This window comes from Ctenocephalides felis, unplaced genomic scaffold (assembly GCF_003426905.1).
Source record: "Ctenocephalides felis isolate EL2017-DRISC unplaced genomic scaffold, ASM342690v1 CF-g0.4_SCAFFOLD_00845, whole genome shotgun sequence".
NCBI lineage: Eukaryota > Metazoa > Arthropoda > Insecta > Siphonaptera > Pulicidae > Ctenocephalides > Ctenocephalides felis.
Window position 1 is genome coordinate 76,976,966 of NW_020536999.1, and position 24,150 is coordinate 77,001,115.

The window sequence follows — 24,150 nt, forward strand, 5'->3', positions numbered from 1 at the left end:
CAGTCAATAAACCACCAAAAAACTTCATTGGTTTTGAACTAATATAGAGGATTTCATTATATGATTCCGGCCGGGATTGAACCGGCGGCCTTCTGCGTGTGAAGCAGATGTGATAACCGCTACATCACGGAACCTACAAAAATAAATCCTATTTGCAGCAATATTGATTACATTATGAGATTGCACCGACAATCCAAAAACCACCAAAACCCTTTATTCGTTTTGGTAAATATAGAGGACTTCATTAGATGATTCCGGCTGGGATCGAACCGGCGGCCTTCTGCGTGTTAAGCAGATGTGATAACCACTACACCACGAAACGTACAAAAATAAAACGCATTTGCAGCAGGCATCGCTAATATTTAATAAGAGCTTAGAATAAAATATTGAAGACTTTGATGTATGATTCATCGTACGTATGTTGCACCGACAGTCAATAAACCACCAAAAGCCTTTATTGGATTTGAATAAATATAGAGGATTTCATTAGATGATTCCGGCCGGGATCGAACCGGCGGCCTCCTGCGTGTTAAGCAGATGTGATAAAAATAGAACGCATTTGCAGCAATATTGAGGACATCGATGTAAGATTCATCATGAGATTGCACCGACAATCAATAAACCACCAAAACACTTTATTCGTTTTGATAAATATAGAGGACTTCATTAGATGATTCCGGCCGGGATCAAACCTGCGGCCTTCTGCGTGTAAAGCAGATGTGATAACCACTACACCACGGAACCTACAAAAATAAAACGCATTTGCAGCACGCATCGCCAATCTATATATATAAAAGAGGATCGCTTTATGTTGTAACAATTATAACTCACGAACGGCTGAACCGATTTAGATGAAATTGGCAGGGAGGTAGTTTAGAGCCAGGAGAAGGACATGAAATACTTTTTATCCCGTTTTTCATTCTAATTCAGAAATAATTATTTATAAACTATCCATGTAGTTTATTCAATCTATGATACTATCAATGATTTCATCCATGACATTTACAATCGATTGTCAACTGTCATTCGGTGTTTCTGTTTTGATACAAATATGCATTTATTATTATTATGAATTAATATGCATTTTTTAATCACTACTATTTGAAAATTATTACGTGAATAATATAAATTTTTTAATCACCACGGAAAATTAATACGAAGTGGCAAATAAATTAATTCTTAATAATAGCAAACGAAGCCAGATGGACGATGGGGAAATTTATTTCTTGAAAATGGGAATGTAATTATTTATATACTTAGGTATTTATGTATATTTGTTTATACGTATTTAAATAAAGTATTTGAGGTGTTAATATTATATATATCAGCAATAAGTATAATCATCAACAAATTAATAAAAAAATATTTTGAAATATAGTTTCTTAACATAACCTCAGAATTTGTAATAAAAATGTAAATAGTTATATATTAATTGTTGTTAATTTATAATTTCTTTATACATATCTTATACAATTTTTCAGGTGTTTACAACTAATTGGCATATATATTATCAGCAAATGTGCTTTGATTGGACAATAAAGAGTTGAAATTACTTGGCTGCCTTTTGTTAAATATAGTGATAGAATATTAGTTCTTGGTTCTCATATATTATAACCCAGCTATAAACCTCATGGAGCCCCAGACCTTTCCAACGAATGCAAAATCGTCGAATTCGGTTCGTGCATTCTGGAGTTATATCGTCAGAAAGAAAAACCCGACTTATTTTTATGTAATAGATATATATATAAAAGTCATGTTAATTACTCCACTTACAACTCAAGAAGGCTGAACCGATTTAACTGAAAATTGGCTTTGGTAAAGTTGGTAAAAGTTGGTAGTTCAGAGCCAGGCGAAGGACATAGGATACTTTTTATCCCGTTCAACTTGGAATAACAAAACGTAAATGACAGCTATGTAATCACGTATGGATAACAATTTGATATTTGTAGGGAATCAATAATATAATTATTTATTTTAAATAAATAATTAACAATTATAATATAATGATAGTGCCATTGCTCATTCGTATAAACAGTGAAGCGAACTATAAAACTCAGTATGGTTGACAAATCATATTTTTCTCAAACCACGGTGCTCTGAAAGAACTCATTTGTATAATTATATACTCATTGGTATTTATAAAACATTTTCTAGATTATATTATTTATTTATTTATGTTATTTAAATTCAGAACCTAAATTTGGAATCGATCAAAGGTACATTTTGTCGAATGACTTATTCCCAGTTATAATGTCTCGAATTTATCGAAGAATGGATAGTAATATACAAAGATCTACGACCAAAGTGTCAAAAACCAGTAAAGCTAAGCATTGTTTAACAACACTATTTGAAAGTAAAGGGAAAAAGATGTATAACCAGCTATAACCTTGATTCTTATGACTTTGGTATTGGGAGATAAATGGTAATCTTTGAAAATCCATAATAGAAGTATTTTCTTCCGTTGGTAGTTTTTTAGCAATTAGTTAAAAATGTAATTATTTTGTAAAATACTTTTGAAATTAAAATATGACATTAGACCTGTTTGCCATCTGGCCATTCCAAGTAACCCCGTTATAGGGTAAAAAGGTCTAGATAAAATTTTTAAAGACAGCAAAAAAAACAAAATGATGATGTAGCTGGTAGTTTTACTGAACGTAGTCAGATAATTGTTCGTTTGAAATGTGTCATTTGTTGTGATATAATTGGTTTGATTTTCATAATAAAATTTATATTTGCTTAAAGTCAAATTGGACATTTGTGCCTTGCCCTGTTCTACATATATACTTTTTATTAAATTTACTTTAATTCGTCGAATGTTACTTGAAACTTTTCAAAAAGCAGGTCAAAGAAAAGATACTTAATTCATTTTCTATCTCTTCTCGCAGAAATTTGAAAACTTTGTATAAGCTCAATAGTATTATTTACAATTATACACAAAATCCAGAATCCAAAAAAATTTTTTGAAAAATTCGAAACACAATCAATAATCGATTAAATGGAATTTGTAATGACTATATAAGTCGAAAGACCAAAAAAGACTTGGAATGGATTATGCCATGTTTTCTATAGAAAGTGTATAAAACTTTCAGTTTGGATGTATTAATAAAATATAGACAAACTAATGGGGTTTATTGTTTCTATAATACCTCATTGTATATAGCATTCAAACAACACATCCTTACACAAAAAGTATTATTTTTTTTTTTGATTCTCTAGAAATTGTTTATAAAATACCTTACTTAGCAAAACAACGTTTGCCGGGTCAGCTAGTATTTAATAAAAGCTTAGAATAAATATTGAAGACTTCGATGTATGATTCATCGTGAGATTGCACCGGCAGTCAATAAACCACCAAAAGCCTTCATTGGATTTGAATAAATATAGAGGATTCCATTAGAGGATTCCGGCGGCCTTCTGCGTGTAAAGCAGATGTGATAACAACCACACCACGGAACATACAAAAACAAAACGCATTTGTAGCAGACATCGCCAATATTAAATAAAAGCTTAGAATAAATATTGAAGACTTCGATATATGATTCATCGTGAGATTGCACCGACAGTCAATAAACCACCAAAAGCCTTCATAGGATTTGAATGAATATAGAGAATTTCATTAGATGATTCCGGCCGGGATCGAATCGGCGGCCTTTTGCGTGTTAAGCAGATGTGATAACTACTACACCACGAAACCTACAAAAATAAAACGCATTTGCAGCAATATTGAGGACATCGATGTACGATTCATCATGAGATTGCACCGACAATCAATAAACCACCAAAACCCTTCATTCGTTTTGATAAATATACAGGATTTCATTAGATGATTCTGGCCGGGATCGAACCGGCGGCCTTCTGCGTGTTAAGCAGATGTGATAACCACTACACAACGAAACCTACAAAAACAAAACGCATTTGCAGCAGGCATCGCCAATATTTAATAAAAGCTCAGAATAAATATTGAAGATTTTGATGTATGATTCATCGCGAGATTGCACCGACAGTCAATAAACCACCAAAAGTCTTTATTGGATTTGAATAAATATAGAGGATTTCATTATATGATTCCGGCCGGGATCGAACCGGCGGCCTACACCATGGAACCTACAAAAATAAATCTCATTTGCAGCAATATTGAGAACATCACTGTAAGATTCATCATAAGATTGCTCCGACAATCAATAAACCACCAAGACCCTTTATTCGTTCTGATAAATATAGAGGATTTCATTAGATGATTCCGGCTGGGATCGAGTCGGCAGCCTTCTGCGTGTTAAGCAAATGTGATAACCACTGCACCACGGAACCTACAAAAATAAAACGCATTTGCAGCACGCATCGCCAATATTTAATAAAAGCTTAGAATAAACATTGAAGACTTCGATATATGATTCATCGTGAGATTGCACCGACAGTCAACAAACCACCAAAAGCCTTTATTGGATTTGAATAAGTATAGAGGATTTTATTATATGATGCCGGCCGGGATCGAACCGGGCGCCTTCTGCGTGTAAAGCAGATGCGATAACCACTACGCCACGGAACCTACAAAATTAAAACCCATTTGCAGCAATATTGAGGACATCATGAGATTGCACCGACAATCAATAAACCACCAAAACCCTTTATTGGTTTTGAATATATGTAGAGGATTTTATTAGATGATACCGGCCGGGATCAAACCGGCGGCCTTGGAACCTACAAAAATAAATCTCATTTGCAGCAATATTGATGACATCACTGTAAGATTCATCAGGAGATTACAACGACAATCAATAAACCAACAAAACCCTTTATTTGTTTTCAATAAATGTAGAGGATTTCATGAGATGATTCCGGCCGGGATCGAACCGGCGGCGTTCTGCGTGTAAAGCAGATGTGATAACCACTACACCACGGAACCTACAAAAATATAACGCATTTGTAGCACGCATCGCTAATATTTAATAAAAGCTCAGAAAAAATATTGAAGACTTTGATGTATGATTCATCGTGAGATTGCACCGACAGTCAATAAACTACCAAAAGCCTTTATTGGATTTGAATAAATATAAAGGATTTCATTATATGATTCCGGCCGGGATCGAACAGGCGGCCTACACCATGGAACCTACAAAAATAAATCTCATTTGCAGCAATACTGAGAACATCACTGTAAGATTCATCATGAGATTGCACCGACAATCAATAAACCACCAAAACCCTTTATTCGTTGTGAATAAATGTAGAGGATTTCATTAGATGATTCCGGCCGGCATCGAACCGGCGGCCTTCTGCGTGTAAAGCAGATGTGATAACCACTACACCACGAAACCTACAAAAATAAAACGCATTTGCAGCACGCATCGCCAATATTCAATAAAGGCTTAGAATAAATATTAAACTTCGGTGTAAGATTCATCGTGAGATTGCACCGACAGTCAATAAACCACCAAAAATCTTTATTGGTTTTGAACTAATATAGAGGATTTCATTATATGATTCCGGCGGGGATCGAACCAGCGGCCTTCTGCGTGTGAAGCAGATGTGATAACCGCTACACCACGAAACCCACAAAAATAAGTCCTATTTGCAGCAATATTGAGGACATTATGAGATTGCACCGACAATCAATAAACCACCAAAAACCCTTTATTCGTTTTGATAAAAATAGAGGACTTCATTAGATGATTCCGGCTGGGATCGAACCGGCGGCCTTCTGCGTGTGAAGCAGATGTGATAACCAATACACCACGGAACCTACAAAAACAAAACGCATTTGCAGCACGCATCGCCAATATTTAATAAAGGCTTAGAATAAATATTAAAGACTTTGGTGCATAATTCATCGTGAGATTGCACCGACAGTCAATAAACCACCAAAAACCTTCATTGGTTTTGCACTAATATAGAGGATTTCATTATATGATTCCGGCCGGGATCCAACCGGCGGCCTTCTGCGTGTGAAGCAGATGTGATAACCACTACATCACGGAACCTAAAAAATCAAAACGCATTTGCAGCACGCATCGCCAATATTTAATAAAGGCTTAGAATAAATATTAAAGACTTCGGTGTATGATTCATCGTGAGATTGCAACGACAGTCAATAAACCACCAAAAATCTTCATTGGTTTTGAACTAATATAGAGGAATTCATTATATGATTCCGGCCGGGATTGAACCGGCGGCTTTCTGCGTGTGAAGCAGATGTGATAACCGCTACACCACGGAACCTACAAAAATAAATCCTATTTGCAGCAATATTAAGGACATTATGAGATTGCACCAAAACCCTTTATTGGTTTTGAATAAATGTAGAGGATTTCATTAGATGATTCCGGCCGGTATCGAACCGGCGGCCTTCTGCGTGTAAAACAGATGTGATAACCACTACACCACGGAACCTACAAAAATAAAACGCATTTGTAGCACGCATCGCTAATATTTAATAAAAGCTCAGAAAAAATATTGAAGACTTTGATGTATGATTCATCGTGAGATTGCACCGACAGTCAATAAACTACCAAAAGCCTTTATTGGATTTGAATAAATATAGAGGATTTCATTATATGATTCCGGCCGGGATCGAACAGGCGGCCTATACCATGGAACCTACAAAATTAAATCTCATTTGCAGCAATATTGAGAACATCACTGTAAGATTCATCAATACAATCAATAAACCACCAAAACCCTTTATTCGTTTTGAATAAATCTAGAGGATTTCATTAGATGATTCCGGCCGGGATGGAACCGGCGGCCTTCTGCATGTAAAGCAGGTGTGATAACCACTACACCACGGAACCTACAAAAATAAAACGCATTTGCAGCACGCATCGCCAATATTTAATAAAAGCTCAGAATAAATATTGAAGACTTCGATGTATGATTCATCGTGAGATTGCACCGACAGTCAATAAACCACCAAAAATCTTCATTGGTTTTGAATTAATATAGAGGATTTCATTATATGATACCGGCCGGGATCGAACCGGCGGCCTTCTGCGTGTGTAGGGGATACGATAACCACTACACCACGGAACCTACAAAAATAAAACCCATTTGCAGCAATATTGAGGACATCATGAGATTGCACCGACAATCAATAAACACCAAAACCCTTTATTGGTTTTGAATAAATGTAGAGGATTTCATTAGACGATTCCGGCCGGGATCGAACCGGCGGCCTTCTGCGTGTTAAGCAGATGTGATAACCACTACACCACGGAATCTACAAAAATAATTCCCATTTGCAGCAATATTGAGGACATCGATGTAAGATTCATCATGAGATTGCACCGACAATCAATAAACCACCAAAACCCTTCATTCGTTTTGATAAATATAGAGGATTTCATTAGATGATTCCGGCCGGGATCGAACCGGCGGCCTTCTGCGTGTTAAGCAGATGTGATAACCACTACACCACGGAAACTAAAAAAACAAAACGCATTTGCAGCACGCATCGCCAATATTTAGTAAAGGCTTAGAATTAATATTAAAGACTTCGGTGTATGATTCATCGTGAGATTGCACCGACAGTCAATAAACCACCAAAAATCTTCATTGGTTTTGAACTAATATAGAGGATTTCATTATATGATTCCGGCCGGGATTGAACCGGCGGCCTTCTGCGTGTAAAGCAGATGTGATAACCACTACACCACGGAACCTACAAAAATAAAACGCATTTGCAGCAGGCATCGCTAATATTTAATAAGAGCTTAGAATAAAATATTGAAGACTTTGATGTATGATTCATCGTACGTATGTTGCACCGACAGTCAATAAACCACCAAAAGCCTTTATTGGATTTGAATAAATATAGAGGATTTTATTAGATGATTCCGGCCGGGATCGAACCGGCGGCCTCCTGCGTGTTAAGCAGATGTGATAAAAATAGAACGCATTTGCAGCAATATTGAGGACATCGATGTAAGATTCATCATGAGATTGCACCGACAATCAATAAACCACCAAAACACTTTATTCGTTTTGATAAATATAGAGGACTTCATTAGATGATTCCGGCCGGGATCAAACCTGCGGCCTTCTGCGTGTAAAGCAGATGTGATAACCACTACACCACGGAACCTACAAAAATAAAACGCATTTGCAGCACGCATCGCCAATCTACATATATAAAAGAGGATCGCTTTATGTTGTAACAATTATAACTCACGAACGGCTGAACCGATTTAGATGAAAATTGGCAGGGAGGTAGTTTAGAGCCAGGAGAAGGACATGAAATACTTTTTATCCCGTTTTTCATTCTAATTCAGAAATAATTATTTATAAACTATCCATGTAGTTTATTCAATCTATGATACTATCAATGATTTCATCCATGACATTTACAATCGATTGTCAACTGTCATTCGGTGTTTCTGTTTTGATACAAATATGCATTTATTATTATTATGAATTAATATGCATTTTTTAATCACTACTATTTGAAAATTATTACGTGAATAATATAAATTTTTTAATCACCACGGAAAATTAATACGAAGTGGCAAATAAATTTATTCTTAATAATAGCAAACGAAGCCAGATGGACGATGGGGAAATTTATTTCTTGAAAATGGGAATGTAATTATTTATATACTTAGGTATTTATGTATATTTGTTTATACGTATTTAAATAAAGTATTTGAGGTGTTAATATTATATATATCAGCAATAAGTATAATCATCAACAAATTAATAAAAAAATATTTTGAAATATAGTTTCTTAACATAACCTCAAAATTTGTAATAAAAATGTAAATAGTTATATATTAATTGTTGTTAATTTATAATTTCTTTATACATATCTTATACAATTTTTCAGGTGTTTACAACTAATTGGCATATATATTATCAGCAAATGTGCTTTGATTGGACAATAAAGAGTTGAAATTACTTGGCTGCCTTTTGTTAAATATAGTGATAGAATATTAGTTCTTGGTTCTCATATATTATAACCCAGCTATAAACCTCACGGAGCCCCAGACCTTTCCAACGAATGCAAAATCGTCGAATTCGGTTCGTGCATTCTGGAGTTATATCGTCAGAAAGAAAAACCCGACTTATTTTTATGTAATAGATATATATATAACAGTCATGTTAATTACTCCACTTATAACTCAAGAAGGCTGAACCGATTTAACTGAAAATTGGCTTTGGTAAAGTTGGTAGTTCAGAGCCAGGCGAAGGACATAGGATACTTTTTATCCCGTTCAACTTGGAATAACAAAACGTAAATGACAGCTATGTAATCACGTATGGATAACAATTTGATATTTGTAGGGAATCAATAATATAATTATTTATTTTAAATAAATAATTAACAATTATAATATAATGATAGTGCCATTGCTCATTCGTATAAACAGTGAAGCGAACTATAAAACTCAGTATGGTTGACAAATCATATTTTTCTCAAACCACGATGCTCTGAAAGAACTCATTTGTATAATTATATACTCATTGGTATTTATAAAACATTTTCTAGATTATATTATTTATTTATTTATGTTATTTAAATTCAGAACCTAAATTTGGAATCGATCAAAGGTACATTTTGTCGAATGACTTATTCCCAGTTATAAGGTCTCGAATTTATCGAAGAATGGATAGTAATATACAAAGATCTACGACCAAAGTGTCAAAAACCAGTAAAGCTAAGCATTGTTTAACAACACTATTTGAAAGTAAAGGGAAAAAGATGTATAACCAGCTATAACCTTGATTCTTATGACTTTGGTATTGGGAGATAAATGGTAATCTTTGAAAATCCATAATAGAAGTATTTTCTTCCGTTGGTAGTTTTTTAGCAATTAGTTAAAAATGTAATTATTTTGTAAAATACTTTTGAAATTAAAATATGACATTAGACCTGTTTGCCATCTGGCCATTCCAAGTAACCCCGTTATAGGGTAAAAAGGTCTAAATAAAATTTTTAAAGACAGCAAAAAAACAAAATGATGATGTAGCTGGTAGTTTTACTGAACGTAGTCAGATAATTGTTCGTTTGAAATGTGTCATTTGTTGTGATATAATTGGTTTGATTTTCATAATAAAATTTATATTTGCTTAAAGTCAAATTGGACATTTGTGCCTTGCCCTGTTCTACATATATACTTTTTATTAAATTTACTTTAATTCGTCGAATGTTACTTGAAACTTTTCAAAAAGCAGGTCAAAGAAAAGATACCTAATTCATTTTCTATCTCTTCTCGCAGAAATTTGAAAACTTTATATAAGCTCAATAGTATTATTTACAATTATACACAAAATCCAGAATCCAAAAAAAATTTTGAAAAATTCGAAACACAATCAATAATCGATTAAATGGAATTTGTAATGACTATATAAGTCGAAAGACCAAAAAGACTTGGAATGGATTATGCCATGTTTTCTATAGAAAGTGTATAAAACTTTCAGTTTGGATGTATTAATAAAATATAGACAAACTAATGGGGTTTATTGTTTCTATAATACCTCATTGTATATAGCATTCAAACAACACATCCTTACACAAAAAGTATTATTTTTTTTTTTGATTCTCTAGAAATTGTTTATAAAATACCTTACTTAGCAAAACAACGTTTGCCGGGTCAGCTAGTATTTAATAAAAGCTTAGAATAAATATTGAAGACTTCGATGTATGATTCATCGTGAGATTGCACCGGCAGTCAATAAACCACCAAAAGCCTTCATTGGATTTGAATAAATATAGAGGATTTCATTAGATGATTCCGGCCGGGATCGAACCGGCGGCCTTCTGCGTGTAAAGCAGATGTGATAACAACCACACCACGGAACCTACAAAAACAAAACGCATTTGCAGCAGACATCGCCAATATTAAATAAAAGCTTAGAATAAATATTGAAGACTTCGATATATGATTCATCGTGAGATTGCACCGACAGTCAATAAACCACCAAAAGCCTTCATAGGATTTGAATGAATATAGAGAATTTCATTAGATGATTCCGGCCGGGATGGAATCGGCGGCCTTTTGCGTGTTAAGCAGATGTGATAACTACTACACCACGAAACCTACAAAAATAAAACGCATTTGCAGCAATATTGAGGACATCGATGTACGATTCATCATGAGATTGCACCGACAATCAATAAACCACCAAAACCCTTCATTCGTTTTGATAAATATACAGGATTTCATTAGATGATTCTGGCCGGGATCGAACCGGCGGCCTTCTGCGTGTTAAGCAGATGTGATAACCACTACACAACGAAACCTACAAAAACAAAACGCATTTGCAGCAGGCATCGCCAATATTTAATAAAAGCTCAGAATAAATATTGAAGATTTTGATGTATGATTCATCGCGAGATTGCACCGACAGTCAATAAACCACCAAAAGTCTTTATTGGATTTGAATAAATATAGAGGATTTCATTATATGATTCCGGCCGGGATCGAACCGGCGGCCTACACCATGGAACCTACAAAAATAAATCTCATTTGCAGCAATATTGAGAACATCACTGTAAGATTCATCATAAGATTGCTCCGACAATCAATAAACCACCAAGACCCTTTATTCGTTCTGATAAATATAGAGGATTTCATTAGATGATTCCGGCTGGGATCGAGTCGGCAGCCTTCTGCGTGTTAAGCAAATGTGATAACCACTACACCACGGAACCTACAAAAATAAAACGCATTTGCAGCACGTATCGCCAATATTTAATAAAAGCTTAGAATAAACATTGAAGACTTCGATGTATGATTCATCGTGAGATTGCACCGACAGTCAACAAACCACCAAAAGCCTTTATTGGATTTGAATAAGTATAGAGGATTTCATTATATGATGCCGGCCGGGATCGAACCGGGCGCCTTCTGCGTGTAAAGCAGATGCGATAACCACTACGCCACGGAACCTACAAAAATAAAACCCATTTGCAGCAATATTGAGGACATCATGAGATTGCACCGACAATCAATAAACCACCAAAACCCTTTATTGGTTTTGAATATATGTAGAGGATTTTATTAGATGATACCGGCCGGGATCAAACCGGCGGCCTTGGAACCTACAAAAATATATCTCATTTGCAGCAATATTGATGACATCACTGTAAGATTCATCAGGAGATTACACCGACAATCAATAAACCAACAAAACCCTTTATTTGTTTTCAATAAATGTACGAGGTGTGTTCAAAAAGTACCCGGAATTACTAATAATTAAATTTCGCGGGTCTGGAGTGTCTGATTGTCAAAATTTTTTTTTTATTGTGTTGGTATACATGCCCCTAAAGTATGATGAAATTTTCAGCTATATTCACTGTTTACTTTGTCTGTGGTAGTCGCTAAGGTTCGACGTGTTTTTCTGAGCTCGGCGATTTTTACAATGGAAGAATTGAAAAAGTCAAAGAATTTGTATTAAATTTTGCGTAAAAAATGAAATAAAGTGTTACAAAGTGCAAAAATTCACCAGATATGGCTCCGTGTGACTTTTTCCTATTCCCAAAGTTGAAGAGACCCATGAAAGGACGGCGGTTTTCCTCGATTGAAGAAAATCGCCGAGAGTGCTCAAGGACATATCAAAAAGTGAATATCAAGGGTGCTTCGAAAATTGGAAAAAACGCTGGCATAAGTGTATTATATCTGGGGGGGACTACTTTGAAGGGGACCACATTAATGTAGACGAATAAATAAATATTTTTTTGAAAAAACGAAAATTATGAAAACTTTTTGAACAGACCTCGTAGAGGATTTCATGAGATGATTCCGGCCGGGATCGAACCGGCGGCGTTCTGCATGTAAAGCAGATGTGATAACCACTACACCACGGAACCTACAAAAATATAACGCATTTGTAGCACGCATCGCTAATATTTAATAAAAGCTCAGAAAAAATATTGAAGACTTTGATGTATGATTCATCGTGAGATTGCACCGACAGTCAATAAACTACCAAAAGCCTTTATTGGATTTGAATAAATATAAAGGATTTCATTATATGATTCCGGCCGGGATCGAACAGGCGGCCTACACCATGGAACCTACAAAAATAAACCTCATTTGCAGCAATACTGAGAACATCACTGTAAGATTCATCATGAGATTGCACCGACAATCAATAAACCACCAAAACCCTTTATTCGTTGTGAATAAATGTAGAGGATTTCATTAGATGATTCCGGCCGGCATAGAACCGGCGGCCTTCTGCGTGTAAAGCAGATGTGATAACCACTACACCACGGAACCTACAAAAATAAAACCCATTAGCAGCAATATTGAAGACATCATGAGATTGCACCGACAATCAATAAACACCAAAACCCTTTATTGGTTTTGAATAAATGTAGAGGCTTTCATTTGATGATTTCGGCCGGGATCGAACCGGCGGCCTTCTGCGTGTAAATCATATGTGATAACCACTACACCACAAAACCTACAAAAACAAAACGTTTTATTATTTTATTATTATGAATTAATATGCATTTTTTAATCACTACTATTTGAAAATTATTACGTGAATAATATAAATTTTTTAATCACCACGGAAAATTAATACGAAGTGGCAAATAAATTAATTCTTAATAATAGCAAACGAAGCCAGATGGACGATGGGGAAATTTATTTCTTGAAAATGGGAATGTAATTATTTATATACTTAGGTATTTATGTATATTTGTTTATACGTATTTAAATAAAGTATTTGAGGTGTTAATATTATATATATCAGCAATAAGTATAATCATCAACAAATTAATAAAAAAATATTTTGAAATATAGTTTCTTAACATAACCTCAAAATTTGTAATAAAAATGTAAATAGTTATATATTAATTGTTGTTAATTTATAATTTCTTTATACATATCTTATACAATTTTTCAGGTGTTTACAACTAATTGGCATATATATTATCAGCAAATGTGCTTTGATTGGACAATAAAGAGTTGAAATTACTTGGCTGCCTTTTGTTAAATATAGTGATAGAATATTAGTTCTTGGTTCTCATATATTATAACCCAGCTATAAACCTCACGGAGCCCCAGACCTTTCCAACGAATGCAAAATCGTCGAATTCGGTTCGTGCATTCTGGAGTTATATCGTCAGAAAGAAAAACCCGACTTATTTTTATGTAATAGATATATATATATAAAAGTCATGTTAATTACTCCACTTATAACTCAAGAAGGCTGAACCAATTTAACTGAAAATTGGCTTTGGTAAAGTTGGTAAAAGTTGGTAGTTCAGAGCCAGGCGAAGGACATAGGATACTTTTTATCCCGTTCAACTTGGAATAACAAAACGTAAATGACAGCTATGTAATCACGTATGAATAACAATTTGATATTTGTAGGGAATCAATAATATAATTATTTATTTTAAATAAATAATTAACAATTATAATATAATGATAGTGCCATTGCTCATTCGTATAAACAGTGAAGCGAACTATAAAACTCAGTATGGTTGACAAATCATATTTTTCTCAAACCATGATGCTCTGAAAGAACTCATTTGTATAATTATATACTCATTGGTATTTATAAAACATTTTCTAGATTATATTATTTATTTATTTATGTTATTTAAATTCAGAACCTGAATTTGGAATCGATCAAAGGTACATTTTGTCGAATGACTTATTCCCAGTTATAATGTCTCGAATTTATCGAAGAATGGATAGTAATATACAAAGATCTACGACCAAAGTGTCAAAAACCAGTAAAGCTAAGCATTGTTTAACAACACTATTTGAAAGTAAAGGCAAAAAGATGTATAACCAGCTATAACCTTGATTCTTATGACTTTGGTATTGGGAGATAAATGGTAATCTTTGAAAATCCATAATAGAAGTATTTTCTTCCGTTGGTAGTTTTTTAGCAATTAGTTAAAAATGTAATTATTTTGTAAAATACTTTTGAAATTAAAATATGACATTAGACCTGTTTGCCATCTGGCCATTCCAAGTAACCCCGTTATAGGGTAAAAAGGTCTAGATAAAATTTTTAAAGACAGCAAAAAAAAACAAAATGATGATGTAGCTGGTAGTTTTACTGAACGTAGTCAGATAATTGTTCGTTTGAAATGTGTCATTTGTTGTGATATAATTGGTTTGATTTTCATAATAAAATTTATATTTGCTTAAAGTCAAATTGGACATTTGTGCCTTGCCCTGTTCTACATATATACTTTTTATTAAATTTACTTTAATTCGTCGAATGTTACTTGAAACTTTTCAAAAAGCAGGTCAAAGAAAAGATACCTAATTCATTTTCTATCTCTTCTCGCAGAAATTTGAAAACTTTGTATAAGCTCAATAGTATTATTTACAATTATACACAAAATCCAGAATCCAAAAAAAATTTTTGAAAAATTCGTAACACAATCAATAATCGATTAAATGGAATTTGTAATGACTATATAAGTCGAAAGACCAAAAAAGACTTGGAATGGATTATGCCATGTTTTCTATAGAAAGTGTATAAAACTTTCAGTTTGGATGTATTAATAAAATATAGACAAACTAATGGGGTTTATTGTTTCTATAATACCTCATTGTATATAGCATTCAAACAACACATCCTTACACAAAAAGTATTATTTTTTTTTTTATTCTCTAGAAATTGTTTATAAAATACCTTACTTAGCAAAACAACGTTTGCCGGGTCAGCTAGTATTTAATAAAAGCTTAGAATAAATATTGAAGACTTCGATGTATGATTCATCGTGAGATTGCACCGGCAGTCAATAAACCACCAAAAGCCTTCATTGGATTTGAATAAATATAGAGGATTTCATTAGATGATTCCGGCCGGGATCGAACCGGCGGCCTTCTGCGTGTAAAGCAGATGTGATAACCACTACGCCACGGAACCTACAAAAATAAAACCCATTTGCAGCAATATTGAAGACATCATGAGATTGCACCGACAATCAATAAACCACCAAAACCCTTTATTGGTTTTGAATATATGTAGAGGATTTCATTAGATGATTCCGGCCGGGATCGAACCGGCGGCCTTGGAACCTACAAAAATAAATCTCATTTGCAGCAATATTGAAGACATCACTGTAAGATTCATCATGAGATTGCACCGACAATCAATAAACCACCAAAACCCTTTATTCGTTTTGATAAATATAGAGGATTTCATTAGATGATTCCGGCCGGGATCGAACCGGTGACCTTCTGCGTGTAAAGCAGATGTGATAACCACTACACCACGAAACCTACAATAATATTTTATAAAAGCTTAGAATAAATATTGAAGACTTCGATGTATGATTCATCGTGAGATTGCACCGACAGTCAATATACCACCAAAACCCTTTATTGGTTTTGAATAAACGTAGAGGATTTCATTAGATGATTCCGACCGGGATCGAATTGGCGGCCTTCTGCATGTTTAGCAGATGTGATAACCACTACACCACGGAACCTACAAAAATAAAACGCATTTGCAGCAATATTGAAGACATCGATGTAAGATTCATCATGAGATTGCACCGACAATCAATAAACCACCAAAACCCTTTATTCGTTTTGAATAAATGTAGAGGATATCATTAGATGATTCCGGCCGGGATCGAACCGGCGGCCTTCTGCGTGTTAAGCAGATGTGATAACCACTACACCACGGAACCTACAAAAATATAACGCATTTGTAGCACGCATCGCTAATATTTAATAAAAGCTCAGAAAAAATATTGAAGACTTTGATGTATGATTCATCGTGAGATTGCACCGACAGTCAATAAACTACCAAAAGCCTTTATTGGATTTGAATAAATATAAAAGATTTCATTATATGATTCCGGCCGGGATCGAACAGGCAGCCTACACCATGGAACCTACAAAAATAAATCTCATTTGCAGCAATACTGGGAACATCACTGTAAGATTCATCATGAGATTGCACCGACAATCAATAAACCACCAAAACCCTTTATTCGTTGTGAATAAATGTAGAGGATTTCATTAGATGATTCCGGCCGGCATCGAACCGGCGGCTTTCTGCGTGTAAAGCAGATGTGATAACCACTACACCACGGAACCTACAAAAATAAAACCCATTAGCAGCGATATTGAAGACATCATGAGATTGCACCGACAATCAATAAACACCAAAACCCTTTATTGGTTTTGAATAAATGTAGAGGATTTCATTTGATGATTTCGGCCGGGATCGAACCGGCGGCCTTCTGCGTGTAAATCAGATGTGATAACCACTACACCACAAAACCTACAAAAACAAAACGCATTTGCAGCAGGCATCGCCAATATTTAATAAAAGCTTAGAATAAATATTGAAGACTTCGATATATGATTCATCGTAAGATTGCACCGTCAGTCAATAAACTGTAATAATAAAGGCTTAGAATAAATATTAAACTTCGGTGTAAGATTCATCGTGAGATTGCACCGACAGTCAATAAACCACCAAAAATCTTTATTGGTTTTGAACTAATATAGAAGATTTCATTATATGATTCCGGCGGGGATCGAACCAGCGGCCTTCTGCGTGTGAAGCAGATGTGATAACCGCTACACCACGGAAATAAGTCCTATTTGCAGCAATATTGAGGACATTATGAGATTGCACCGACAATCAATAAACCACCAAAACCCTTTATTCGTTTTGATAAATATAGAGGACTTCATTAGATGATTCCGGCTGGGATCGAACCGGCGGCCTTCTGCGTGTGAAGCAGATGTGAACCAATACACCACGGAACCTACAAAAACAAAACGCATTTGCAGCACGCATCGCCAATATTTAATAAAGGCTTAGAATAAATATTAAAGACTTTGGTGCATAATTCACCGTGAGATTGCACCGACAGTCAATAAACCACCAAAAACCTTCATTGGTTTTGAACTAATATAGAGGATTTCATTTGATGATTTCGGCCGGGATCGAACCGGCGGCCTTCTGCGTGTAAATCAGATGTGATAACCACTACACCACAAAACCTACAAAAACAAAACGCATTTGCAGCACGCATCGCCAATATTTAATAAAGGCTTAGAATAAATGTTAAAGACTTCGGTGTATGATTCATCGTGAGATTGCACCGACAGTCAATAAACCACCAAAAATCTTCATTGGTTTTGAACCAATATAGAGGAATTCATTATATGATTCCGGCCGGGATTGAACCGGCGGCCTTCTGCGTGTGAAGCAGATGTGATAACCGCTACACCACGGAACCTACAAAAATAAATCCTATTTGCAGCAATATTAAGGGCATTATGAGATTGCACCGACAATCAATAAACCACCAAAACCCTTTATTCGTTTTGATAAATATAGAGGACTTCATTAGATGATTCCGGCTGGGATCGAACCGGCGGCCTTCTGCGTGTTAAGCAGATGTGATAACCACTACACCACGAAACGTACAAAAACAAAACGCATTTGCAGCAGGCATCACCATTATTTAATAAAAGCTTAGAATAAATATTGAAGACTTCAATGTATGATTCATAGTGATATTGCACCGACAGTCAATAGACCACCAAAACCCTTTATTGGTTTTGAATAAATGTAGAGGATTTCATGAGATGATTCCGGCCGGGATCAAACCGGCGGCCTTCTGCGTGTAAAACAGATGTGATAACCAATACTCTACCGAACCTACAAAAATAAAACGCATTTGTAGCACGCATCGCCAATATTTAATAAAAGCTCAGAATAAATATTGAAGACTTCGATGTATGATTCATCGTGAGATTGCACCGACAGTCAATAAACCACCAAAAACTTTTATTGGTTTTGAACTAATATAGAGGATTTCATTATATGATTCCGGCCGGGATCGAACTGGCGGCCTTCTGCGTGTAAAGCAGATGCGATAACCACTACACCACGAAACCTACAAAAATAAAACGCATTTGTAGCACGCATCGCCAATATTTAATAAAAGCTTAGAATAAATATTGAAGACTTTGATGTATGATTCATCGTACGTATGCTGCACCGACAGTCAATAAACCACCAAAAATCTTCGTTGGTTTTGAATTAATATAGAGGATTTCATTATAAGATTCCGGCCGGGATCGAACCGGCGGCCTTCTGCGTGTATAGCAGATGTGATAACCACTACACCACGGAACCTACAAAAATAAAACCCATTTGCGTGTTGAGCAGATGTGATAACCACTACACCACGGAACCTACAAAAATAATTCCCATTTGCAGCAATATTGAGGACATCGATGTAAGATTCATCATGAGATTGCACCGACAATCAATAAACCACCAAAACCCTTCATTCGTTTTGATAAATATAGAGGATTTCATCAGGTGATTCCGGCCGGGATCGAACCGGCGGCCTTCTGCGTGTTAAGCAGATGTGATAACCACTACACCACGGAAACTAAAAAAATAAAACGCATTTGCAGCACGCATCGCCAATATTTAATAAAGGCTTAGAATAAATATTAAAGACTTCGGCGTATGATTCATCGTGAGATTGCACCGACAGTCAATAAACCACCAAAAATCTTCATTGGTTTTGAACTAATATAGAGGATTTCATTACATGTTTCCGGCCGGGATCAAACCGGCGGCCTTCTGCGTGTTAAGCAGATGTGATAACCACTACACCACGAAACATACAAAAATAAAACGCATTTGCAGCAGGCATCGCTAATATTTAATAAAAGCTTAGAATAAAATATTGAAGACTTTGATGTATGATTCATCGTACGTATGTTGCACCGACAGTCAATAAACCACCAAAAGCCTTTATTGGATTTGAATAAATATAGAGGATTTCATTAGATGATTCCGGCCGGGATCGAACCGGCGGCCTCCTGCGTGTTAAGCAGATGTGATAAAAATAGAACGCATTTGCAGCAATATTGAGGACATCGATGTAAGATTCATCATGAGATTGCACCGACAATCAATAAACCACCAAAACACTTTATTCGTTTTGATAAATATAGAGGACTTCATTAGATGATTCCGGCCGGGATCAAACCTGCGGCCTTCTGCGTGTAAAGCAAATGTGATAACCACTACTCCACGGAACCTACAAAAATAAAACGCATTTGCAGAACGCATCGCCAATATTTAGTAAAAGCTTAGAATAAATATTGAAAACTTCGATGTATGATTCATCGTGAGATTGCACCGACAGTCAATAAACCACCAAAAGCCTTCATTGGATTTGAATAAATATAGAGGACTTCATCAGATGATTCCGGCCGGGATCGAACCGGCGGCCTTTTGCGTGTAAAGCAGATGTGATAACCACTACGCCACGGAACCTACAAAAATAAAACCCATTTGCAGCAATATTGAGGACATCATGAGATTGCACCGACAATCAATAAACCACCAAAACCCTTTATTGGTTTTGAATATATGTAGAGGATTTCATTAGATGATTCCGGCCGGGATCGAACCGGCGGCCTTGGAACCTACAAAAATAAATCTCATTTGCAGCAATATTGAGGACATTACTGTAAGATTCATCATGAGATTGCACCTACAATCAATAAACCACCAAAACCCTTTATTCGTTTTGATAAATATAGAGGATTTCGTTAGATGATTCCGGCCGGGATCGAACCGGTGACCTTCTGCGTGTAAAGCAGATGTGATAACCACTACACCACGAAACCTACAAAAATAAAACGCATCTGTAGCACTCATCGCCAATATTTAATAAAAGCTTGGAATAAATATTGAAGACTTCGATTTATGATTCATCGTGAGATTGCACCGACAGTCAATATACCACCAAAACCCTTTACTGGTTTTGAATAAACGTAGAGGATTTCATTAGATGATTCCGACCGGGATCGAATCGGCGGCCTTCTGCGTGTTAAGCAGATGTGATAACCACTACACCACGGAACCTACAAAAATAAAACGCATTTGCAGCAATATTGAGGACATCGATGTAAGATTCATCATGAGATTGCACCGACAGTCAATAAACCACCAAAACCCTTTATTTGTTTTGATAAATATAGAAGATTCCATTAGATGATTCCGGCCGGGATCGAACCGGCGGCCTTCTGCGCTTTAAGCAGATGTGACAACCAATACACCACGAAACCTACAAACATATACCCCATTTGCAGCAATATTGAGGACATCGATGTCAGATTCATCATGAAATTGCACCGACAATCAATAAACCACCAAAACCCTTTATTGGTTTTGAATAAATGTAGAGGATTTCATTAGATGATTCCGGCCGGTATCGAACCGGCGGCCTTCTGCGTGTAAAACAGAAGTGATAACCACTACACCACGGAACCTACAAAAATAAAACGCATTTGTAGCACGCATCGCTAATATTTAATAAAAGCTCAGAAAAAATATTGAAGACTTTGATGTATGATTCATCGTGAGATTGCACCGACCGTCAATAAACTACCAAAAGCCTTTATTGGATTTGAATAAATATAGAGGATTTTATTATATGATTCCGGCCGGGATCGAACAGGCGGCCTATACCATGGAACCTACAAAATTAAATCTCATTTGCAGCAATATTGAGAACATCACTGTAAGATTCATCAATACAATCAATAAACCACCAAAACCCTTTATTCGTTTTGAATAAATCTAGAGGATTACATTAGATGATTCCGGCCGGGATCGAACCGGCGGCCTTCTGCGTGTAAAGCAGGTGTGATAACCACTACACCACGGAACCTACAAAAATAAAACGCATTTGCAGCACGCATCGCCAATCTATATATATAAAAGAGGATCGCTTTATGTTGTAACAATTATAACTCACGAACGGCTGAACCGATTTAGATGAAAATTGGCAGGGAGGTAGTTTAGAGCCAGAAGAAGGACATGAAATACTTTTTATCCCGTTTTTCATTCTAATTCAGAAATAATCATTTATAAACTATCCATGTAGTTTATTCAATCTATGATACTATCAATGATTTCATCCATGACATTTACAATCGATTGTCAACTGTCATTCGGTGTTTCTGTTTTGATACAAATATGCATTTATTATTATTATGAATTAATATGCATTTTTTAATCACTACTATTTGAAAATTATTACGTGAATAATATAAATTTTTTAATCACCACGGAAAATTAATACGAAGTGGCAAATAAATTAATTCTTAATAATAGCAAACGAAGCCAGATGGACGATGGGGAAATTTATTTCTTGAAAATGGGAATGTAATTATTCATATACTTAGGTATTTATGTATATTTGTTTATACGTATTTAAATAAAGTATTTGAGATGTTAATATTATATATATCAGCAATAAGTATAATCATCAACAAATTAATAAAAAAATATTTTGAAATATAGTTTCTTAACATAACCTCAAAATTTGTAATAAAAATGTAAATAGTTATATATTAATTGTTGTTAATTTCTAATTTCTTTATACATATCTTATACAATTTTTCAGGTGTTTACAACTAATTGGCATATATATTATCAGCAAATGTGCTTTGATTGGACAATAAAGAGTTGAAATTACTTGGCTGCCTTTTGTTAAATATAGTGATAGAATATTAATTCTTAGTTCTCATATATTATAACCCAGCTATAAACCTCACGGAGCCCCAGACCTTTCCAACGAATGCAAAATCGTCGAATTCGGTTCGTGTATTCTGGAGTTATATCGTCAGAAAGAAAAACCCGACTTATTTTTATGTAATAGATATATATATATAAAAGTCATGTTAATTACTCCACTTATAACTCAAGAAGGCTGAACCGATTTAACTGAAAATTGGCTTTGGTAAAGTTGGTAAAAGTTGGTAGTTCAGAGCCAGGCGAAGGACATAGGATACTTTTTATCCCGTTCAACTTGGAATAACAAAACGCAAATGACAGCTATGTAATCACGTATGGATGACAATTTGATATTTGTAGGAAATCAATAATATAATTATTTATTTTAAATAAATAATTAACAATTATAATATAATGATAGTGCCATTGCTCATTCGTATAAACAGTGAAGCGAACTATAAAATTCAGTATGGTTGACAAATCATATTTTTCTCAAACCACGATGCTCTGAAAGAACTCATTTGTATAATTATATACTCATTGGTATTTATAAAACATTTTCTAGATTATATTATTTATTTATTTATGTTATTTAAATTCAGAACCTAAATTTGGAATCGATCAAAGGTACATTTTGTCGAATGACTTATTCCCAGTTATAATGTCTCGAATTTATCGAAGAATGGATAGTAATATACAAAGATCTACGACCAAAGTGTCAAAAACCAGTAAAGCTAAGCATTGTTTAACAACACTATTTGAAAGTAAAGGGAAAAAGATGTATAACCAGCTATAATCTTGATTCTTATGACTTTGGTATTGGGAGATAAATGGTAATCTTTGAAAATCCATAATAGAAGTATTTTCTTCCGTTGGTAGTTTTTTAGCAATTAGTTAAAAATGTAATTATTTTGTAAAATACTTTTGAAATTAAAATATGACATTAGACCTGTTTGCCATCTGGCCATTCCAAGTAACACCGTTATAGGGTAAAAAGGTCTAGATAAAATTTTTAAAGACAGCAAAAAAAAACAAAATGATGATGCAGCTGGTAGTTTTACTGAACGTAGTCAGATAATTGTTCGTTTGAAATGTGTCATTTGTTGTGATATAATTGGTTTGATTTTCATAATAAAATTTATATTTGCTTAAAGTCAAATTGGACATTTGTGCCTTGCCCTGTTCTACATATATACTTTTTATTAAATTTACTTTAATTCGTCGAATGTTACTTGAAACTTTTCAAAAAGCAGGTCAAAGAAAAGATACCTAATTCATTTTCTATCTCTTCTCGCAGAAATTTGAAAACTTTGTATAAGCTCAATAGTATTATTTACAATTATACACAAAATCCAGAATCCAAAAAAAATTTTTGAAAAATTCGAAACACAATCAATAATCGATTAAATGGAATTTGTAATGACTATATAAGTCGAAAGACCAAAAAAGACTTGGAATGGATTATGCCATGTTTTCTATAGAAAGTGTATAAAACTTTCAGTTTGGATGTATTAATAAAATATAGACAAACTAATGGGGTTTATTGTTTCTATAATACCTCATTGTATATAGCATTCAAACAACACATCCTTACACAAAAAGTATTATTTTTTTTTGATTCTCTAGAAATTGTTTATAAAATACCTTACTTAGCAA

The 24,150-nt window shown here is 34.7% G+C and overlaps 44 non-coding genes across 44 annotated transcripts; all 44 read right to left on the reverse strand.

Annotated features, from left to right (window-relative positions):
* Positions 1-61: 61 nt before the first annotated feature.
* Trnav-cac lies at positions 62-134 on the reverse strand. The gene has a single exon. It is a non-coding gene; the product is annotated as a tRNA-Val (tRNA).
* A 115-nt stretch (positions 135-249) lies between these two features.
* On the reverse strand, positions 250-322 carry Trnav-aac. The gene has a single exon. It is a non-coding gene; the product is annotated as a tRNA-Val (tRNA).
* A 349-nt stretch (positions 323-671) lies between these two features.
* Trnav-uac lies at positions 672-744 on the reverse strand. The gene has a single exon. It is a non-coding gene; the product is annotated as a tRNA-Val (tRNA).
* Positions 745-3,824: 3,080 nt separating this feature from the next.
* On the reverse strand, positions 3,825-3,897 carry Trnav-aac. The gene has a single exon. It is a non-coding gene; the product is annotated as a tRNA-Val (tRNA).
* Positions 3,898-4,473: 576 nt separating this feature from the next.
* Trnav-uac lies at positions 4,474-4,546 on the reverse strand. Its single transcript has one exon. It is a non-coding gene; the product is annotated as a tRNA-Val (tRNA).
* A 284-nt stretch (positions 4,547-4,830) lies between these two features.
* On the reverse strand, positions 4,831-4,903 carry Trnav-uac. Its single transcript has one exon. It is a non-coding gene; the product is annotated as a tRNA-Val (tRNA).
* A 339-nt stretch (positions 4,904-5,242) lies between these two features.
* Positions 5,243-5,315, reverse strand: Trnav-uac. Its single transcript has one exon. It is a non-coding gene; the product is annotated as a tRNA-Val (tRNA).
* Positions 5,316-5,478: 163 nt separating this feature from the next.
* On the reverse strand, positions 5,479-5,551 carry Trnav-cac. Its single transcript has one exon. It is a non-coding gene; the product is annotated as a tRNA-Val (tRNA).
* A 116-nt stretch (positions 5,552-5,667) lies between these two features.
* On the reverse strand, positions 5,668-5,740 carry Trnav-cac. Its single transcript has one exon. It is a non-coding gene; the product is annotated as a tRNA-Val (tRNA).
* Positions 5,741-5,905: 165 nt separating this feature from the next.
* On the reverse strand, positions 5,906-5,978 carry Trnav-cac. The gene has a single exon. It is a non-coding gene; the product is annotated as a tRNA-Val (tRNA).
* Positions 5,979-6,143: 165 nt separating this feature from the next.
* Trnav-cac lies at positions 6,144-6,216 on the reverse strand. Its single transcript has one exon. It is a non-coding gene; the product is annotated as a tRNA-Val (tRNA).
* Positions 6,217-6,314: 98 nt separating this feature from the next.
* Trnav-uac lies at positions 6,315-6,387 on the reverse strand. The gene has a single exon. It is a non-coding gene; the product is annotated as a tRNA-Val (tRNA).
* Positions 6,388-6,715: 328 nt separating this feature from the next.
* Trnav-uac lies at positions 6,716-6,788 on the reverse strand. The gene has a single exon. It is a non-coding gene; the product is annotated as a tRNA-Val (tRNA).
* Positions 6,789-7,141: 353 nt separating this feature from the next.
* Trnav-aac lies at positions 7,142-7,214 on the reverse strand. Its single transcript has one exon. It is a non-coding gene; the product is annotated as a tRNA-Val (tRNA).
* Positions 7,215-7,344: 130 nt separating this feature from the next.
* Positions 7,345-7,417, reverse strand: Trnav-aac. Its single transcript has one exon. It is a non-coding gene; the product is annotated as a tRNA-Val (tRNA).
* A 165-nt stretch (positions 7,418-7,582) lies between these two features.
* Positions 7,583-7,655, reverse strand: Trnav-uac. Its single transcript has one exon. It is a non-coding gene; the product is annotated as a tRNA-Val (tRNA).
* Positions 7,656-8,004: 349 nt separating this feature from the next.
* Positions 8,005-8,077, reverse strand: Trnav-uac. Its single transcript has one exon. It is a non-coding gene; the product is annotated as a tRNA-Val (tRNA).
* A 2,642-nt stretch (positions 8,078-10,719) lies between these two features.
* On the reverse strand, positions 10,720-10,792 carry Trnav-uac. Its single transcript has one exon. It is a non-coding gene; the product is annotated as a tRNA-Val (tRNA).
* Positions 10,793-11,160: 368 nt separating this feature from the next.
* Trnav-aac lies at positions 11,161-11,233 on the reverse strand. Its single transcript has one exon. It is a non-coding gene; the product is annotated as a tRNA-Val (tRNA).
* A 576-nt stretch (positions 11,234-11,809) lies between these two features.
* Positions 11,810-11,882, reverse strand: Trnav-uac. The gene has a single exon. It is a non-coding gene; the product is annotated as a tRNA-Val (tRNA).
* Positions 11,883-12,729: 847 nt separating this feature from the next.
* On the reverse strand, positions 12,730-12,802 carry Trnav-uac. The gene has a single exon. It is a non-coding gene; the product is annotated as a tRNA-Val (tRNA).
* Positions 12,803-13,141: 339 nt separating this feature from the next.
* Trnav-uac lies at positions 13,142-13,214 on the reverse strand. Its single transcript has one exon. It is a non-coding gene; the product is annotated as a tRNA-Val (tRNA).
* A 115-nt stretch (positions 13,215-13,329) lies between these two features.
* Positions 13,330-13,402, reverse strand: Trnav-uac. Its single transcript has one exon. It is a non-coding gene; the product is annotated as a tRNA-Val (tRNA).
* A 2,365-nt stretch (positions 13,403-15,767) lies between these two features.
* Positions 15,768-15,840, reverse strand: Trnav-uac. Its single transcript has one exon. It is a non-coding gene; the product is annotated as a tRNA-Val (tRNA).
* A 283-nt stretch (positions 15,841-16,123) lies between these two features.
* Trnav-uac lies at positions 16,124-16,196 on the reverse strand. The gene has a single exon. It is a non-coding gene; the product is annotated as a tRNA-Val (tRNA).
* Positions 16,197-16,536: 340 nt separating this feature from the next.
* On the reverse strand, positions 16,537-16,609 carry Trnav-aac. Its single transcript has one exon. It is a non-coding gene; the product is annotated as a tRNA-Val (tRNA).
* Positions 16,610-16,948: 339 nt separating this feature from the next.
* Trnav-uac lies at positions 16,949-17,021 on the reverse strand. The gene has a single exon. It is a non-coding gene; the product is annotated as a tRNA-Val (tRNA).
* A 115-nt stretch (positions 17,022-17,136) lies between these two features.
* Positions 17,137-17,209, reverse strand: Trnav-uac. The gene has a single exon. It is a non-coding gene; the product is annotated as a tRNA-Val (tRNA).
* Positions 17,210-17,452: 243 nt separating this feature from the next.
* On the reverse strand, positions 17,453-17,525 carry Trnav-cac. The gene has a single exon. It is a non-coding gene; the product is annotated as a tRNA-Val (tRNA).
* A 106-nt stretch (positions 17,526-17,631) lies between these two features.
* On the reverse strand, positions 17,632-17,702 carry Trnav-cac. The gene has a single exon. It is a non-coding gene; the product is annotated as a tRNA-Val (tRNA).
* A 165-nt stretch (positions 17,703-17,867) lies between these two features.
* Trnav-uac lies at positions 17,868-17,940 on the reverse strand. Its single transcript has one exon. It is a non-coding gene; the product is annotated as a tRNA-Val (tRNA).
* Positions 17,941-18,105: 165 nt separating this feature from the next.
* Trnav-cac lies at positions 18,106-18,178 on the reverse strand. The gene has a single exon. It is a non-coding gene; the product is annotated as a tRNA-Val (tRNA).
* A 115-nt stretch (positions 18,179-18,293) lies between these two features.
* Positions 18,294-18,366, reverse strand: Trnav-aac. Its single transcript has one exon. It is a non-coding gene; the product is annotated as a tRNA-Val (tRNA).
* Positions 18,367-18,769: 403 nt separating this feature from the next.
* Trnav-uac lies at positions 18,770-18,842 on the reverse strand. The gene has a single exon. It is a non-coding gene; the product is annotated as a tRNA-Val (tRNA).
* A 168-nt stretch (positions 18,843-19,010) lies between these two features.
* Trnav-uac lies at positions 19,011-19,083 on the reverse strand. Its single transcript has one exon. It is a non-coding gene; the product is annotated as a tRNA-Val (tRNA).
* Positions 19,084-19,273: 190 nt separating this feature from the next.
* On the reverse strand, positions 19,274-19,346 carry Trnav-aac. Its single transcript has one exon. It is a non-coding gene; the product is annotated as a tRNA-Val (tRNA).
* A 165-nt stretch (positions 19,347-19,511) lies between these two features.
* On the reverse strand, positions 19,512-19,583 carry Trnav-aac. The gene has a single exon. It is a non-coding gene; the product is annotated as a tRNA-Val (tRNA).
* Positions 19,584-19,933: 350 nt separating this feature from the next.
* Positions 19,934-20,006, reverse strand: Trnav-uac. Its single transcript has one exon. It is a non-coding gene; the product is annotated as a tRNA-Val (tRNA).
* Positions 20,007-20,171: 165 nt separating this feature from the next.
* Trnav-uac lies at positions 20,172-20,244 on the reverse strand. The gene has a single exon. It is a non-coding gene; the product is annotated as a tRNA-Val (tRNA).
* Positions 20,245-20,527: 283 nt separating this feature from the next.
* Positions 20,528-20,600, reverse strand: Trnav-uac. Its single transcript has one exon. It is a non-coding gene; the product is annotated as a tRNA-Val (tRNA).
* A 165-nt stretch (positions 20,601-20,765) lies between these two features.
* On the reverse strand, positions 20,766-20,838 carry Trnav-aac. The gene has a single exon. It is a non-coding gene; the product is annotated as a tRNA-Val (tRNA).
* A 130-nt stretch (positions 20,839-20,968) lies between these two features.
* Trnaf-aaa lies at positions 20,969-21,041 on the reverse strand. The gene has a single exon. It is a non-coding gene; the product is annotated as a tRNA-Phe (tRNA).
* A 131-nt stretch (positions 21,042-21,172) lies between these two features.
* On the reverse strand, positions 21,173-21,245 carry Trnav-uac. The gene has a single exon. It is a non-coding gene; the product is annotated as a tRNA-Val (tRNA).
* A 328-nt stretch (positions 21,246-21,573) lies between these two features.
* On the reverse strand, positions 21,574-21,646 carry Trnav-uac. Its single transcript has one exon. It is a non-coding gene; the product is annotated as a tRNA-Val (tRNA).
* Between the last annotated feature and the right edge of the window lie 2,504 nt (positions 21,647-24,150).